This window comes from Hemiscyllium ocellatum, chromosome 22 (genome assembly GCF_020745735.1).
Source record: "Hemiscyllium ocellatum isolate sHemOce1 chromosome 22, sHemOce1.pat.X.cur, whole genome shotgun sequence".
Taxonomy (NCBI): Eukaryota; Metazoa; Chordata; class Chondrichthyes; order Orectolobiformes; family Hemiscylliidae; genus Hemiscyllium; species Hemiscyllium ocellatum.
This window is the reverse complement of record NC_083422.1, coordinates 48,547,303-48,567,012: the sequence shown is the minus strand read 5'-3', so window position 1 is coordinate 48,567,012 and position 19,710 is coordinate 48,547,303. Positions and strand designations below refer to the sequence as shown.

Genomic DNA, 19,710 nt, shown 5'->3' with positions numbered 1-19,710 from the left:
AGAGAGGAAAGGGTGTTGGAGATGGAGCAGTCGTTTGCAAGGATGGTGGAATCAATTTTATTTTCTTTTGGGGCGAGGGATGACATCAGCAGATTTAATGGAAAATAGGGCAACACCTGAAGAGCGAACCATTCAACATATCATGTAGTCTGTGAGGGGAAGGTGGTAAATCAATAGTTTTGTGTGAATAAAGTTGAGGGAGCAGGAGGTGGGTCCCATGGGAAAGATGAATTCAGAGAGTGAGTGGAGCCGGAATGAAGGAAAACTTGAGAATGATGTGTCTTCAGAGTTAGGGGCAGGGGGTAACTATAGGGGATTGTAGGGAAGGGAGGGGTGTGGCAGAGGCAGCAGATCTGATGGTCTGAATCTTAGGGGTTCCATGAGCTCCTTGGTGGTGGATTGATTGGTAAAGACAGGGCCAGTAAGACACAGTGCTCTGGGAGCAATGTTGGAGGGACCACTCCACCTGACTGGAGCTCCCTTCCTTGTTTTCCATAGGATTGTTCACATCCACTTGATTGAGTTGAACGACTTAACCTCTCCTGGAGAAGACAATGTAGCATTCCCTCAGTGCTGAACTTGGATTGTCATTCTGAGGATTTGCTCAAAGCTTCCATTCACCTGAGCTGAGCTGCACCTTACTTGCTTGTGTCTAGCTGGGAGTTGAGTCAGTTGAGGGGATGGCCTGAGTGTTTATTTCTAAGAAGGAATGCGATCCAGTGACCTCTGCTGGAAAGCGCAAGCCTGTGTGCGAATTCTGGACTCGCTGATGCTGTCCACAGTTGAATAGCTCCCACAGAACGCGCTGCCGGATCAGGCCCGGGACGGAGAGATTCTGACCAGTCCCTCAGTCGGTGATTCGTTGCCACTTGGGGGAAGGGGGTGGTGGAGAAGGGATTGTTTTGTCAGCTTAGTGATGGTGCGATTAGTTTTTTTTTAAAAGCGGGGCTTGTATAAAAGATGAAAAGAAAAAGAAACAAGAGATGGACAGAGATGTACGACTGTTCCGTCATGGTACATGCCTCTCTGTATCTCTGTTTTACCTGTTCTGACACTTCGATCTGTCAGAACACTCGAGAGCCCGTGGTCACCTTTCCCTGTGAATGGACACAACATTAGTCTTGTAATATAACCAGGCCAGGAGAAACCTCGCAATCTTCTTATCCCTTTGTGTCCTCGCTGTTTGCTCAGGGGCTTTTTTTTCTCTCTCGCTCTTCGGAACTGCCTCCTGTATCCTGGGAAAAGGAAGATAAGAACAACTCGACGGGCAGCGAACTTTTCAGCCTATTGTGTTTTACAGACAGACCCGAACATGCTGAAAAGCAATTGAGCTTCTCTCCCTTCTCTCGCTCTAACTTTTCTCTTGGTCCCTTTATCCCTGTGTTAAGCAGCTATGATTTTACAATTAGGCCCCCAAGACTATTGAACCGAGAGACAGATTTTCCTTGCTCTCTGTATCAAAGCAAACTTCCAACGCTTCAAATTGTCTGTCGGAAATTATAACGGTTTGGATTATCAAAGATGCCTACCTTTAACATCTTCCACCCAACTGGACCCCCTCCCCATATCTCCTTTCTCAGCGCTCTTTCGCCCAGTGAATGCTTTAAAATACGTACATACATATACACACCGTGTTATTATACTGACAAAACGCCCCACAAGAAGCAAAATGGTACAATTAACATTTTTCAGATACCAGATGCGCTCTTAAAAGCTTCAGCTATTTCATGGACAAACATGCACAAAAGCTACAAAGCCCAGGAGTCGCCATTTGGCCCATTGTGCCTTTACTGGCTATGTCTACTGCAATCCCAATCCCTGCGGCAAATTAACATTCAGAATCGAAGAAAGCCCAGAGCACAGATTGTTGTACTGCAGGTGTTGGAATTCTGAAATAGTCATAGAGGTGTACAGTATGGAAACAGACCCTTCGGTCCAACCCGCCCATGCCGACCAGATATCCCAACCCAATCTAGTCCCACCTGCCAGCACCCGGCCCATATCCCTCCAAACCCTTCCTATTCATATACCCATCCAACTGCCTCTTAAATGTGGCAATTGTACCAGCCTCCACCACATCCTCTGGCAGCTCATTCCATACATGTACCACCCTCTGCATGAAAAGGTTGCCCCTTAGGTCTCTTTTATATCTTTCCCCTCTCACCCTAAACCTATGTCCTCAAGTTCTGGATTCCCCAACCCCAGGGAAAAGACTTTGCCTATTTATCCTATCCACGCCCCTCATAATTTTGTAAACCTCGATAAGGTCACCCGTCAGCCTCCGATGCTCCAGGGAAAACAGCCCCAGCCTGTTCAGCCTCTCCCTGTAGCTCAGATCCTCCAACCCTGGCAACATCCTTGTAAATCTTTTCTGAACCCTTTCAAGTTTCACAACATCTTTCTGATAGGAAGGAGCCTAGAATTGCACGCAATATTCCAACAGTGGCCTAACCAATGTCCTGTACAGCCGCAACATGACCTCCCACCTCCTGTGCTCAGTACTCTGACCAATAAAGGAAAGCATACCAAACATCTTCACTATCCTATCTACCTGCAACTCCACTTTCAAGGAGCTATGAATCTGCACTCCAAGGTCTCTTTGTTCAGCAACACTCCCTAGGACCTTACCATTAAGTGTATAAGTCCTGCTAAGATTTGCTTTCCCAAAATGCAGCACCTCGCATTTATCTGAATTAAACTCCATCTGCCACTTCTCAGCCCACTGGCCCATCTGGTCAAGATCCTGTTGTAATCTGAGGTAATCCTCTTCGCTGTCCACTACACCTCCAATTTTGGTGTCATCTGCAAACTTACTAACTGTACCTCTTATACTCGCATCCAAATCATTTATGTAAATGACAACAAGTAGAAGGCCCAGCACCAATCCTTGTGGCACTCCACTGGTCACAGGCCTCCAGTCTGAAAAACAACTCTCCACCACCACCCTCTGTCTTCTACCTTTGAGCCAGTTGTGTATCCAAATGGCTAGTTCTCCCTGTGTTCCATGAGATCTAACCTTGCTAATCAGTCTCCCATGTCAAACGCCTTACTGAAGTCCATATAGATCACATCAACTGCTCTGCCCTCATCAATCTTCTTTGTTACTTCATCAAAAAACTCAATCAAGTTTGTGAGACATGATTTCCCACGCACAAAGCCATGTTGATTATTCCGAATCAGTCCTTGCCTTTCCAAATACATGTACATCCTGTCCCTCAGGATTCCCTCCAACAACCTGCCCACACTGAGGTCAGGCTCACTGGTCTATAGTTCCCTGGCTTGTCCTTACCACCCTTCTTAAACAGTGGCACCACATTTGCCAACCTCCAGTTTGCCAACTTCCAGCACTTCACCTGTGACTATCGATGATACAACACTCAGCGAGCGTGGAAGCTAAAGGAGAGACAGATTAACTTCAAGTCTGTGCCAGAGATCCTGGACAAGGGAGGTAGTAATGGTAATGTCACTGGTAATCCAGGACCCCAGGTTTTGGGGACAAATATTCAAATCTCACCATGGCCATTTTGAATTTAAACCGGGAAAAATAATTCTGTAATTAAAAAGCTAATTTAATAGTGACCTCATGATTGTCCTAAAAACCTATCTGGTTCATCAATGCTGTTTAGAGAAGGAAATCTGCCATCCTTACCTCGTCTGGCCTAGATGTGGTTCCAGATCCACAGCATGTATTTGACTCTTACCGGCAGTTACTGGTGAGTAGTAGATGCTGGTCTGGTCAGTGAGTGACACTCACACGCTGGACAAAGTGAAATAATACCATGGAGTATAAATCCGAAGTGAGATTAGGAATATGGGATTTAAGGAGAAGGACTCAAACCGCTCATTCATTTCGTGACTGATCTGAATGTGGTCACAACGCCACATTTACAGAGGTTATAAACCAAGCATCGATTCTCTAAATTAATGATCTGCTGATATTTAATTTCACATTAGGTATTAAAAATCTAACATTGAGAATAGATTTCCTCACCAGGTTTAAGGACATTCGGAAGGGCAGTCAGTCTGTAAGTGCTCCTGCTGCCGGAGTGGATTTGATCAGACCGTGGAGAGAGTTTCGCACGAGAAACTCCGAGCCCTTTCTTGATTGTTCATCGCAAGAAAAGGCAGAGAAATTATCTCCGAGATTATTGGAGTGCCAATCACACCTTTCTCCTAGTTATAAGCGTAATCATTGTTCCTTACAACCGATTTATTGCTGCTGTTAAGGTTACACTTATTCAGCAGGAAGCCCCTTCCCTTCACACCGATTCTGTGAAATTCAGAACAAATCCTGCTCTCACCTTGAAATCTCCGAACCCAGGTCTTGGCTGTATATTTAGGGTGAGTGAAGCGAAATCATTCTGCTCTCATGTTCACATGTTGTAAATTCTCCCCAATGAATCACATTTGGAAAATGCTGCCAATTAGTAAGGAATTGTCAGGTGGGTATCAAAAACAATTCAAATTGGAGTGAGTTTTAAAACGTTTGTACAAAGTCAAAGAAACGCGAACGCCCTTCTGATGTTTGAATTAGGAGTAAGAGCAGGCCGCTCGGCCCTTGTACCCTTCTCCTCTATTCAATAAAAGCATGGTTGATCTGATACTGCACATTCCCGCCTCCCCCATAACCTTTCACCAGCCCCTTGTCAAGAACCTTTGCCACATTTTTTTTTAAAAAACGCTGCTTCCAACGCGTTTTGAGGAAGAGAGTTCCAAAGACCTAAAACCTTCTGTGAGGTGAAAAGATGCTCCTCGTTCCTGGCTTAATTGGGTGATCCTTCTTTCTTTTTTAACTGACCTCTTCTTCCAGAAGAATTTAAAAATCACACAACACCGAGTTACCTGATGAAGGAGCAGCGCTCCGAAAGCTAGTGTTTCCAAATAAACCTGTTGGACTATAATCTGGTGTTGTGTGATTTTTAACTTTCGAGTAAAAAGTGAGGTCTGCAGATGCTGGAGATCAGAGCTGAAAATGTGTTGCTGGTTAAAGCACAGAAGGTCAGGCAGCATCCAAGGAACAGGGAATTCGATATTTCGGGCCAGAGCCCTTCATCAGCTCTGATTTTTAACTTTGTCCACCCCAGTCCAACACCGGCATCTCCACATCCCAGAAGATGAAATATTCACCTTGTCAAGACTCTTTCAGTCAAGACTCTGTTTAATCCTCGAAATTCCAGATACAAGTCTAGCCTGCCCAATCTTCCTCATAAGACAATCCACCCATTCCAGGTATTTGTCTGCAAAACTTTTTTCTGAACTGCTTCTGATGCATTTAACATCTTTCCTTAAACGTGGACATCAATACTGTCCAAAATTCCAGTAGGGTCTGAACAGTACCATGCATAACTGAAGCATAACCTCCCTACTTGTATGTTACATTCTCCTAATTTTACATAACCTTTTCCTTGTCACTTTGACATTTCAGGCACTAGGGCATCCAAATCCCTCTGCATTTCAGAGCTTGGTAAGTGTTCGCCTTTCATAGAATATACGTTGTTATTCTTCCTGCCAAAACGGACAACTTCAGATTTCCCACATTATCCTCCTTTTTTCACTTCCTTGCCCACTCATTTAACCTTTCTATGTCCCTATGAATCCTCCTTATGTAACAAACTACTTTCCTATCTTTGTGTCAGCACCAAAGAAATTAATCCACAATGGAAGCTTGTATTTGCCCAAATAATCATTGATATACCATCTTGTCATAAAATGCCTTCTGGAAACCTAAATACAGTAACATCCATCAGTTCCTCTTTTTCCACCTCACTTTAGATTCCCTACAGTGTGGAAACAGGCCATTCGGCCCTACCAGTCCACACCGACCCTCGAAGCGTAACCCACCAAAACCCATCTCCCTCTAACTAATTAACCTAACACTATGTGCAATTTTATATGGCCAATTCACCTGGCCTGCACATCTTTGGACTGTGGGAGGAAACCCACACAGACACGGGGAGAACGTGCAAACTCCACACAGACAGTCGCCTGAGGCTGGAATCGAACCTGGGACTTTGTTGCTATGAGGCAGCAGTGCTCACCACTGAGCCATACTTTCTCAAAGAGCTATAATAAATTGGTAAAATATATCCCTTTCATCAAACCATGTTGACTCTAAATGCCCGTACACTTTCTAAGTGCCCAGCCTTTTTTTTGATGTTTAGGACAAAATGTTATTAAATTTGAATTTTAATTCAAATGTCAACTTGCATGAATTTCTTCCTGGCTGTCTACAGGTGTTTCTGAGTTTTGTCCTTTTTTTTAAAGTGCTTTCCCGAATACAAAAGCAGAGTGCTACAGCTGTTGGAAATCTGAAATATAAACACAAAGTGCTGGAAGTCTGGCAGCATCTGTGATTAGGAAGAAAGAGTCTGTGATCTTTGGACATAAATCCTGAGCAGTAACAGTTTAGGATCGAAAGAAAGGCTGGAGAGATGTCACCGTCACTCCTTCTCCCCCGTTCCTCAGGACAAGCAGTTTGAGTATCTCAGTTTCTCCAGCTAGCAAGCCGGTACAGCTCACCCAGCATCAGACAACACCCGGATAAGCCCGGGCTCTGGCCCCAGAAAACCAGCGGGTTGTGTTGATCGCGATCCCTACACAGCTCAAAACCACGAGAACAGAAGGTGCACTCTACGCACAGCTTGCACCTTTCCAATCAGAACTCGGCTCACCATCCTTTATCCCCCTTTGCTTACTTCTTCCCCTCTCCTGTTGTCATTTGTCTTTCCCCTGTAAATGTCCCCCTGCTCACCACTTTTCTGCGTTCCTTTCTCTAACTATATTCCAGATTTATCTGCATTTTGTATAACCTTTATTTTTATTTTCGTTTTTTATTCGCAGCATTTCTCCCTCATGCCTTTGCACTCTCATTCCCGCCCTCTTTTTCCAGCTTTTTCTCCCTTCTTCTTTCATCTCTTTTGCCGTCTCATCCTCCCACACAACCGCCCAGTCTTTCATTAAGTGACAAGTTGCAGATAGCCTGTTTTAATGTTCGCCCCTCTCTGTGTTATTGTACCACATGGACATTGTATAACACGGTTTATATTAGTGTTACAAAAGGAGCGTTTGATCACGCCGTATGCTCACTGAATAGGGAGAAAAATGCCGCTCACTGGTGGCACAGATTGTCCTCTGAGTCGGGCTTTGACCTCACTCCATTCAGGAGAGGACTCAAAGTGGTCTCACTGACAACATGGTCACACCCTCTTCATAACCCACTGAGCACACACAGCTGGCCCATGTGTCACTCACACATACACACATCCTCAAGCCTGTTAAAGGGACATCTTCCCCCATAGTCTTTCATGTGCTTTCCCAATCCCTGTAACTCACTTTGATACAGCAACCTCATATTATGCACCCTATGGGTGCAGTGTGGTGCTGAACCATGCAGATCAGAGAAGTGTCAGCTTTTGACTCCCAGTCTCTGCTGAATGAGGCGATGCCAGCCAGGGTGATTGTAAGAACTTCCATGCCTGAGCACTGAGGCCTGCAAAGTATATCTTGGATTCCCATTAAATTTGTTGATTAAATTCAACATGTAAATGGAGAGAGAATGGGCTGAATGAGATGAATTAGATTTTTGTTTTAAAGATCGAACTGGCACGAGGGACCAAATTGCCACCTCCTTTAGTGTATTCTACCATATTGATCCAGTTAGGAAGGAGGACTGGCACCAGACAATGATTGAAAGCTCCTTTGCCACACCTGTTGATTTTTCTTATCACCAACAAAAGAGGAACTGGGTTTAATTCCTGCGTAACATCAACTCAGTGTGAGGATCATCCAATCAACCTGCATCATTCAGTGGTCAACTAGTAAGGACCTCATTAGACTGTCCCTTCATTTTTCAGGCACTGACTAGTTTGCACTGCAATTTGAATAGTTTCAAGTGGTCACTAGATAACACCTCATTTTTTAGATATGCTTGGCGCTAGCATACTCTTCTGCACATTTTGTTGAACAATGGTTTATCCCTGGCATGGTGGTGATAATCGTGTGGGGAATGTCACCCAATTATAGGAAAGATATTATTAAGCTGGAGAGGATTCAGAAGAGATTTACCAGAATGTTGCCAGGTATGAAGGTTTGAGTTATAAAGAAAGGCTGGGACTTTTTTCACTGAGCATAGGAGGTTGAGGGGTGACCTTATAGAAGTTTGTAAAATCATGAGGCATAGATAGAGTTAATGGTAGTTGTATTTTCTCAAGGATTTTAAGACTAGGGACCTATCTTTAAGGTAAGAGGAGATTGACTTAAAAAAAGACATGACAGGCAAATTTTTTACACAGTGGTGGTTCACATACTGAATGAACTTCCTGAGGAAGTGGTGGATATGGGTACATTTACAATGGTTGAAAGACATTTCAAGGGTATATGAATAGGAAAGGTTTTGAGGGATATGGGCCAGGAGCAGAAAGTGGGATTAGTTTAACTTGGGCTTATGTTCGGCATGAACTGGTTGGATTGAAGGGTCTGTTTCCATGCTGTATGACTATGTGCTGGGCTATGAAGTTACCGTTTGTGATGAATACAGTTCTTTGTTGCTGCTAATGCATCTCATGGACTCCCAGTTCTGACTTGTTAGATGTATTCTGAATCAATCCCATTTATCACATTGGGTAATCTCAATGAGAAGACAGGAAACCATCTCTACAAGGACTGTTTGTAGTCTATGCTACCAGTACTGTCATGGGCACCAGATAGATTGGTGAGGACAAGAGCCAGCAGGAGTTTCTCTTTGCTTTGTTATGTACCATTTGCCTCAGGCACATTCAGGCAGATGTCTTCCAGTATTTGACCAATTCAGTTAACAGTGGCCACTTAGTAGTACAACTGAGCTACTGTAAGTGATGTAAATTGAAGTCTCCCACCCAGAGTACATTCTCCCCCTTGCCACACTAAACTTCCTCCAAGCGGTGCTCAAAATGGAGGATCACTGAAACATCATCTGAGGGAGAGAGGGTGTTTGGTGTTATCAGTAGGTCGTGCCTTGCCCATATTTGACCTGATGCCTTGAGACTTCATGAAATTCAGAATCAATGTTAAGAACTTCCAAGGGAACTCTCTCTCAACTGCATACTATTGTGCTACTTTCTTTGATGGGTCTGCGTTGCCAGTGGAATGTTGATGGAATGTGGATCTGTGATGTTGACTTTCATGATTTAATGAGTATGATGATGACACCTCTCCAAATTTTGCCAGAAACCCCCAAATGCTGTTTAGGGAGACTTTGAAAGGTGCTCTGCCATTGTTGTTTCTGGTACCTAAGTTAATGCCAGATTTTCCATCCAACTTCAATCCTTTTTGACTTTTCTGTCTTGGTTTTTTTTACAATTGAATAGCTTGCTGTATCTTTTCACAAGGCAGTTAAGAGTCAATCATGTTGTTTTGGGTCTGGAGTAAGATCAAGTACGGATGGCAAATTTCCTTTCCTTAATGACATAACCAGAAAGATTTTTGCAATTATTGAGAATAATTTCTTTGTATCGTTCTTGAGAATAGCCTTCAATTCTAGATATTTCATTAATGAATTGAAACTGGAAGAACAGACGATGCTTAGGTTTAACATTTCACTTGAAAAAAAACATTGACAGTGCAGCGCTCCCTGAGTGCAACACTGATGTATCAACTCACATTTTTTGCTCTCATCTAAGTGACTATAATATACCCAAACTCAATCCTCATCAGCAGTGCATTCAATAAAAGGCAACAGTAGCAAAGCTGGGCTTTATGCTAAAAGTGGAAAAGAAAACACAAAAGCCACTAATTAGGGATAGCATGGCTTTAAATGTGAAAATCATTGAGTAAATAAATCCTAAAGATGTGTCAATCCACAGAGGCATTCCTTTCATTTCCAGGTCATTAAACTAGTGAAGATTTGAGATTTGGCTTGCTGACGAAAGTTTTTTGTTTGCTATTTGTTTCACTGATTCCTGAATATGCAAGCGCACTTTGGGCATTGATTCTACAGCACTATCTTACAGAGCTATAGTAGAATTTATAGAACCTATAGAACACTTGTGCAACCACAACACCTCACCTCCCTCCATGATTTATTAAAGCATAATGAGAATTAAAATACATGGAGAAACATGCCTCTAGATTATTTATACACTGGATTAATAATATACTTAATCATATAACTATAAATTCCACATTCCAGCAATTATTTAAAGTTATTCAACATTGTGGTGAGTTTTTCTAGGGGAAAGGTAACTGACTGTATTTGTTTGTGGCCTCAAGTAAGGGTCCCATAACACCCCATTGCTCCTTCCCTGAGACAAAAACAAATACTATAGATACCAGAAATCTGAGAAAAACAACAAGTGCTAAAGAAACTTGGCAGGCCTGGCAGAACCTGGGGAGAGGGGAACATAATAAACATTTTGAGGAAAAGTCATTTTGAACTCGACACATTAACTTTGTTTCCTTCTTCAGAAGGAACCCTGACAGACCTACTGAGTTTCTCCAGCATTTTCTGTTTTTGTCATTCCTTCCCTGCCTTTGCTTACTGAGCAGGGTTTAGATTAGATTCCCTACAGTGTGGAAACAGGCCCTTCGGCCCAATAGTCCACACCCCTCCTCTGAAGAGTAGCCCACCCCCTTCTGACTAATGTACCTATCGCTATGGGCAATTTAGCATGGCCAATTCACCTGGCCAGCACATCTTTGGACTGTGGGAGGAAACCCATGCAGACACAGGAAGAATGTGCAAATGCCACATAGACAGTCACCCGAGGCTGGAATCGAACCTGGGACCCTGGTGCTGTGAGGTAGCAGTGCTAATCACTGAGCCACTGTGCCATCCCAGTCCAGATAGTTAGCCATTGGACCACTAAACATCATAGATGGAGTTGATTCTATCTTCACTAAGATAGGCATATTTCACCAAGAGACATTAAGTAATAATCAAAATCTTTGACCTTGTTTTCAAATCCATTCCTATCTCTGAAAATTCCTTCATTCTCGTAGCCCTCTGAGACACTTTCAATTTTGATCCTTTCAATGTGCATCCCTAGTTTTAATTGTTGTACTGTTGGCAGCCATGCTCTTTGTAGTTGTAAGCTCTGGGATTTGCTCACTGAATCTCTTTCTCTCCACCTCTGTCCTTAGGTTGCTTTTAAATATCTACCTGATTAACAAGTTTTGACCTAATATTTCTACAAGTGACTTGATATCATCGTTTGTCTGATAAAGCTCCTATTAAGCTCATCGGAGAGCAAAACAATGCTTTATAAATGCATGTTGTTGAAATTCCCTCTCATGAGTTGTGAGCTCATGTGAATTAAATTATGTGTTACTTCTTTAATATGAATCATTATATGTCAATCATTGTACTTTCTAATGTTGTTTCCTAATCTACGACAGCCAACGTGCTGAAGTAATTTCCTTCTTTTAGATTTAAGACCCTATTTTCAAATTAAACTACCTCATTTTCAAATTTAATTTAAAATCCTAACATATCATGGTCATTCTTCCCTAAAAGTTCTTTTACAATAAAATTACTAAGTAGCCATTACATGCTGCACAATTCTAGATCCATAACATCCCATTTTCTAGTTGATTCCTCAACATATTGCTCTATAAAACTATTTTTCCACAGATCTGTCCTCCACAGCATTAGTACTAATAAAGTTTACACTGTCAATATGCAGGATAAACTCTCCTATGACTATTGCATTGCCCTTGTTATGTGCACTTCCAAGTTCTTGATTTATACTTGTGGCCAATATTACCACTTAGGGTGTAGGTTTGCTCACTGAGCTGTAGGTTTGATATCCAGACGTTTCATTACCTGGCTAGGTAACATCATCAGTGGTGACCTCCAAGTGAAGCGAAGCCGTTGTCTCCTGCTTTCTATTTATATCTTTCGCCTGGATAGGGTTCCTGGGGTTTGTGGTGATGTCATTTCCTGTTCATTTTCTGAGGGGCTGATAAATGGCATCTAGATCTATGTGTTTGTTTATGGCGTTGTGGTTGGAGTGCCAGGCCTCTAGGAATTCTCTGGCATGTCTTTGCTTAGCCTCTCCCAGGATAGATGTGCTGTCCCAATCGAAATGGTGGGTTTTTTTTCATCCGTGTGTCATCTACAAAATTCCATGCAAGGACTGCCACAAATACTACGTAGGACAAAAAGGAAGAAAGTTAGCCACCAGGATACACGAACATCAGCTAGCCACAAAAAGACACGACCCTGTGTCTCTCTCTCACACAGATGAAAGAAACCACCATTTCGACTGGGACAACACATCTATCCTGGGACAGGCTAAGCAAAGACATGCCAGAGAATTCCTAGAGGCTTGGCACTCCCACCACAACGCCATAAACAAATGCATAGATCTAGATGCCATCTATCAACCCCTCAGAAAATGAACAGGAAATGACATCACCACAAACCCCAGGAACCCCATCCAGGAGAAAGATATAAATAGAAAGCAGGAGACAACAGCTTCGCTTCACTTGGAGGTCGCCACTGATGATGTTACCTAGCCAGGTAATGAAACGTCTGGATATCAAACCTACAGCTCAGTGAGCAAACCTACACCCTAAACCTCAACCTGAGCTACAAACCTTCACAAACCTTGCAATATTACCACTATTGTTTGATTGTTTACAAGTAATGGCCCACCAATTTTGCTACCCCTTATTGTTTCTTTGTTCAAACCAATCTATTTTAATATCTTCATCTTCTGATCTAAGGTCTTGTCTCACTAATGTAATGATTTCATCCTTTATTAACAGTACCACCTACCTCCTTTTCCTTCTTAAATGTTGACTAACCTTGAATATTCAGTTCCCAGCCTGATCACTCAGCAGCCATGTTACTATAATGACATTAGATCACACCTGTTTTTATATGTTTGCACTCACGTTACTGTGAGTGCTCATGCATTCAGCTGGAATTTCTCTAATTTTGCCTTTTTAAATATTTTTCTGTACTTTGACTATAACAAAGATGATTTGATTTGTTACATTTTTGTTTGTGGGAGCTTTTTTTAAACATGTTCCTTCCTTTTGCTGAGTGATGGATGCAATACCTTTTTACTTTAGTATCACATCAGTGACTTTTACGAAACCAGGTTGTAATAAGATGTCCTTACTATCTCATGATAGTTCATGTTTGTTAATTACTTGATATTGATTGTGGAGGTTTGCTGTGCACGTATTGTCTACTGTGATCTCTACACTGTCATATTGGCTACACTTCAAAATACTTAATTGGTTGTAAAACATTTTGGGAGGTATTGAAATTATGCATTTACCCAGTGCTTTATCACATGCACCACAAATGCAATAGTTTTCACCCAGTAAGATCACACAAGTAGCAATCTATTGATTGGCCGGTTAATGATGTAGTTTGAGGGGTATTTTTGCTAAAGCATATTTAAAAACCCTCTGCTCCTCTTCAAATATACAATTGGGTTTCTACATCCATCTAGACAGTTGGGATTTGTTTTAAACTCATCAATACGTTGCAGTTTCAGCACCTGTTCAGGTATGCAAAAGTGACATTAAAAAAAGAGATTTTGAAAATATACTCAACCTGAAAACATTCTTACTCAGAGATTCATCTGTGATCAACTTAATCAATGCCAGGAATCTATAACAGCAGTTGTTGCTTGATCTCAACATAAAAACACTTTGGGCCCCACTGCCACTTCCCATTTACAATGGCACTGAATTTGGAGTGCCTTTTAAAGTATCGTCAGACCATGAGAGAAATTCATCTCATTTTGAGATACTTAGGATTCTTAGGAGAATTGGAATGAGTACTCTTCTCCTTTCTAGTCCTGTTTATTCTGCAGATTTTTACTGCTATCTAATAGAAGTTTAAACATTTGCAGGATTCCTGGTCAGAACTTTACACCTTTTTGTGGACCTCCCACCAACCCCTCAGGTGCAAAGAAATGGAGTTTACTGCAGGGCTGTTTGTTTCTCACCCCTTCCCAAACTCACTGCAATAAAAAAGCTAATTGTTGTCTTCATGGACCGACACTTCATACTCACACTATCCTGAGATGAATTACACACAATTGAATTAGACTGTGGTGTTTAATACCAAAGCAACAGCATTGTAGAGGCAGATGAAAGGGATGGTGAGGGTGTTAGTATTGGGGGTGGGATTTAACAGCTCCTATTTACATGGAGGAGAAGCTGGTGAGCGGGTGCAAGCTGTAGGTGTGACATTTCCCACAGGTGTCTGATATCTGCATCTCACAGCTCCTATGGTTTGTTTAACTGGAATTAATTAAGGATTAAGAGGAGTGCTTATTGCTGTTTGCAGTGTTCTGGAATATACAAAAATATATCAATTCAGAGGATGCAGTTTTTTGTGTCGCACCAGTGTTTTCAATGTGCAGTTTCCATGCCTGGTCAGCACCAGCACTGAAATAACTGTACCCAATTTCACAAACCCTCCAGCTGCATAGACCCAGGATTTGCTTCTCAAGCTGTTTTCATATTGCTGGCCACCTCTCAGGAACAGTGCAGTCACTCTCTATTAAAATCATAACACAGAAATTGAGCAGCCTGGCTGTTGATGTAGATTGATGGAGCTCTGATGTCTCTCTGGGTAAGTGGCAAAGTGACGTGTTTTTTTTTACAAACTACAACATGGGGAGGATCAGTGCTGCATCTGCAAAGCACCATTTTCTATCAATCTATTCTCATGCTCTGGGTTTCACTGGGCAAAGACAACAACTGTTCCCTTCAGGAAATGGAGATACTGATTCGTTAGACTACTTCAGTTAACAGTCAGTTAGTATAGGGTTAGGGTCAGATTTAGGCCCAGGTTGAGTTAAGTTTCCGCACTAATAGGTATTGGTGAACCAACTGGGTCTTTACAGTGGTAAAACAGCTTCATTTTCACTTTAATTGAAATCTTTTTTATTTCCAGAATTTTAAGAACTAAGTTCAAATTCTCAGTTCGTGGTTGGGAACTCATTTTCTGCATTATTAGTCTTTCACATACTGCACCTAGATGCATCACTGTTATATCGACAGTAAAAAAGTTACTCCTTTCATTCACCTACCCCTATCTCTCCATGAACCCTTACCTTCTTTTCTCTACTCTTTCCTTCATTCTCAGTGTCCATGTTAAGATTTAATCTCTGTGGCACGTTCATAATATCATCTACCTACACCTCTGCTTATCTTTTTTATTCATACCTTTGTTATGTCCGGACTCAACTACTTTGATGCACATCTGCTTAGTTTCTTGCACATGACTGTTCATAAACTTGACGACATCTAAAAGATGACTGCCTATATCCTTAATCACATCAAGTCATGTATACCCATCATCTTTGTACGCTTTGACCAGAAATGGCTCCTAGTCAAGCAATGTCTCAATTTTCAAGTTCTTGTTTATAATGCCTCCATAGTTTCACCCTTCCATGTCGCTGTAATCTCCCCCAGCTTCACAACCCTCTAAAATGAATGTCCTCTTTTAATTTTGGCCTCTCGAGCATTTCCATTATATATGTGTTCCACCACTGACCTTAAGCCGCCAAGGCCCTAAATTGTCTAATTCCTTCCATAACTTTCTTTATCTCTCCCTACCTCATTTTCTTCTTTTAAGATGCTGCTTAAAACCTATCATTTGCTATATTTTTGGCTATCTACCCTAATGTCACGTCATGTGGATTGGTGCCAAACTTTACTTCATATTGCACTGCTCTCCCAAAAACATCTGGAGTATTTTGTTATATTCAAGGGATTACAATTCATGAGAAATACTCGTGAGAAACAAATGATTGCGACTGACAAAGAATATTCTTGAAACCATAATGCATCAGTTCTTTTAAAAGATTCTAACGAAGTTTCTGATTGCTCCCACCATCTTATTTTTTCCATTCTGTCTACTCCAAGGAATGGATAGTAACTGTGCAGCTCTTATTCAACAACATTGCAGGCTTATATCATGACCGTATTAATATTTTTCAAAATCCTTGAATTTGAATCAATGCTCGATTGTCAACCTTGGCTAAGTGCTAAAACAAAAATGGAATTAACATCAGTATAGTGCCTTTATGGTTAATGAACCAACTTTGAAAAATAAACACTGTTGAACTGTATGAATCACAGCAACCAATGTGCACACAACAAGCTTCCACAAACAGCACGACAATAATGAACAGATTATCTGATAAAATTTAATCTACACTGCCTCATCAAATATTCCCAGGGCTGTTACAGCAAGGGGTGATTATAGATTAAATCTCTTGCTATACTTGCTTCCATCATAAACTCCCAGGGAGGTACTGCATGAGTTAGATGCAGTGTAAAACTCTGTCAGTACAGCCTCACTGGCAACCTATTGCAAGTTACACCCTTATTTAGATGCAGAATAAAGCTGCCTCCAACAAAGTATTACAGCCTCAGATGATCACTTACTGTGTTCTTGTGACTTTTCTGTTTTATGTATGAGATATCCCAACAAGGATAGATTAAACCTATATTGAATGTTGGTCAATTTCCATTTGTATTTCCTGATACTGATAGACCCAGTGGGACAGTCTGACAGTGGCTGAAGGACGGAGGAGAAACGTCAGTATTTCAAACTATGTTAATTTATTCACAGCAATGTTTTGGAGAGCTGACAGATGAAAAACAATTACATCCTCAGTTGTAGCAGATGACCAACCATTGTGATCCACCTGTCCAGCTGAGGTGTAGGATTCACTGTTATTTTGAGTATCTTGCTGCTGTGCTTGATAATTGGAAGCTGTATTGGTGGCTGTCCTTTCAGCTGCCCGGATCTTAAGTTTTGTGTGCACCCCATCCACAACCCCCTCCAAGAATCCCCACTTCTGTACTTCCTTTCTCCTGGCTTAAATGCTCATTCAAAATTATTTCTTTAACCAGGCTTTTGGTCACCTATCCTGAAATCTCTTTGTGTGTCGCAGTCTCAAAGTTTGTCTGGAATCCTTCAGTCCTGTGAATCACCTTGGGATATTCTATAACAGTAAATGTGAAATTGCCATAATGTTACCACACTATAGGCAGCGCTCTCATTCAAGAATGTCTAATTCACTCAAATACTGATAAAAGACTATTAGGGTCCAGGAAATGAATGAAGGCTGAGGAAAGAATGCTTATAGTCATACGTTGGTTGTCCTCAACATTTTGACATCATTAATGAGAGACAGACCTTGGGTGCTGGAGATTGCACTGGTTACTTCTATTCTATGTCATTTTCCATTGGCTTCCTGTTCTTAGTGCCTAACAAACTTGGTCTTCTGCTTCTGACCTCTAGCTCAATAAACTCCAGGATGCATCACAGAATCTGCGAGCCCTGGCTATCTTTGCAGATGAGTGGATGCCCTTAATAGGCTATAGATTTTATAAGTTTCTCACCATGTCCTCCCCAGCAGTCAAAAACCCATCAGGAGAATATTACTGCTTCCAATGTATCCTGTATAGTAAATAAGGATACCAGGAGACATTTCAGGAGGTTAGCATTTGATAGATGGTATCATGGGAACTTTTGGGGAAATAAAAACTAGGAATCCAGATCACATGTTGTCTTTGGGGTAAATCACGATTAGGGAGCAAGTGGTGGTATGCAATATAGTAGCAGAAGCTTATGTTATTGGACAAATAATTTAGATACTCAGACTCATAATCTGAAGGGATGAATTAAATTTTTACTACAGCAGCTGAGAAATTAAATAAATCTGAAATTTAAAAAAACTCATATCAGTAATGATGATCATGAAGCTACTGGTAAAAGCACGCCTGTTTTCCATTTAGGGAAGAATATCTTCTGTCCTTATCTAACCGGGGCTATATGTGTCTTCAGACCCAGTGGAATATGATTATAATTGTCTTTAACTTCCCTCTGAAATGGCCTTGCAAACCAATTAGTTATAGCGGGATGGACAATAAATGCTGTCATTGCCAGGAAGCATAATCCATAATACATGATGTTGCCATAATCCACGAATCAGAAAAAAATGGACTAAGGCAGCCAGGCATTGTCAGTATTCATCTGAAATCAAATAATTGCTTATTTTCACATTTCCATTATGAATTTCTGTGTTCATTTTCATAATGGAATTGACATTACAAATTTGCTATCCTGTAATTATTTCCTTCTGCCAATGGTGGCACTGCATGGACGAATTTCATTACAACATGTGACATGTTTACATAGCCAATTTGCATTACACATATGAACAGAGAAATTCATAATGATAAACATTGACAGAAAAGGTGCATTTTGCAGTTATACCTTCAGGTTATCTTTACTGTATTGAAAGAGATTTGCCAATGAGCGTGACAGATACAGTAATTATCATATAGTAGATAATTTTTATATAGATGTAATTTATAATTCCTATCTACAATATTTCCAATAAGAAACATTTAATTTGCTGAACATAAGTGAAGCAGAGGATATTCACCAAACACATTTGGTTTTTTTGGATCTTCTTGCCTGTTAATAGTATACGGATGATCTGCATCTTATTAGATTTCTAACATTGAAAATTCTGAAAAACATGTCAAGTTTAGAGCATTACACAAGTTGAAATATCTCCCAATGGCTCAGAGGATAAGTATATTTCTCAGTTCATTTTGAGTCATATACTTCAGGTGTGACTAAGATTGTATTTGTAATCCGGGAGGTTACATGTAGGATAGGAGTTCGATCCCAGATTCCTTCGTTCTGTTGGGCAAGTATCAAGCAGACTCCCACTCCTCTTGACTAATCCTGCAGTCAAGTGGAAACCAGAAAAGCAGTGCATGGATTTTGCCTAAGACTGAATCAGTATGCACAGATGAGGACAAAGTAACCCCCAAATAATCAGCAGTGAATTTTAATGTATTAGACTGTGGCAAAGCAGTCCTGTGGCATATTGTATGACTCAGTAACTCTGTTATAATACAAAGAGTAAGAAAGAGAGTAAATCTTTCTCTACATTGTCTCACCATACCTGGATGGCAGGTACAGCACCAGGGTGATTAAACATAAATTGTTTTTACTCTGATCCATCAGCTCTCCCAGGGCAGGTGTAGCACTGGGTAGATGTAAAGCAAGACTTTGTGTACCCATCCCACCAAACATTGTGAGGGCAGCTACAGCATGGAGTAATTTACAGAGTAAAGCTTCCTAAAGCTTCTTCTATACTGCCTCCACCAAACACTCCCAGGACAGGGACAGCATAGAGCCAGGCACAGAGCCAAGCTCCCTCTTCTCTTTTAAACTGAAAGTAAAGCTGACTCTACACAGTTCCCATCAAATACTCCTAGCACATGTACAGAGCGTTAAGCCACAGTTAAACTCCGTTTACATTATCCCCATCAAACACTTCCAGGGCAGGTACAGCACGGGATTAGATACAGAGTAAAGCTCTGTCTCGTGGACACACAGATCATGTGTTGATATTTCATACCTGAATTGTATTCCAGATAAATTACAATGCTATTTAGGCTATTCGGGCGGCACGGTGGCACAGTGATTAACATTGCTGCCTCACAGCGCCAGAGACCCGGGTTCGATTCTGTGTGGAGTTTGCACATTTCCTCTGGGTGCTCCGGTTTCCTCCCATTATCCAAAAAAATGTGCAGGTTAGGTGAATTGGCCATACTAAATTGCCCGTAGTGTTAGATGTAGGGGAATGGGTCTGGGTGGGTTGCGCTTCGGCGGGTCGGTGTGGATTTGTTGGGCCGAAGGGCCTGTTTCCACACTGTAAGTAATCTAAT

The 19,710-nt window shown here is 41.4% G+C and overlaps 1 long non-coding RNA gene across 1 annotated transcript in view; it reads left to right on the top strand.

Annotated features, from left to right (window-relative positions):
• LOC132826339 (uncharacterized) overlaps positions 1-19,710 on the top strand; it is a 53,709-nt gene that overhangs the window by 22,598 nt on the left and 11,401 nt on the right. The gene's annotated exons all lie outside the window — the stretch shown is intronic.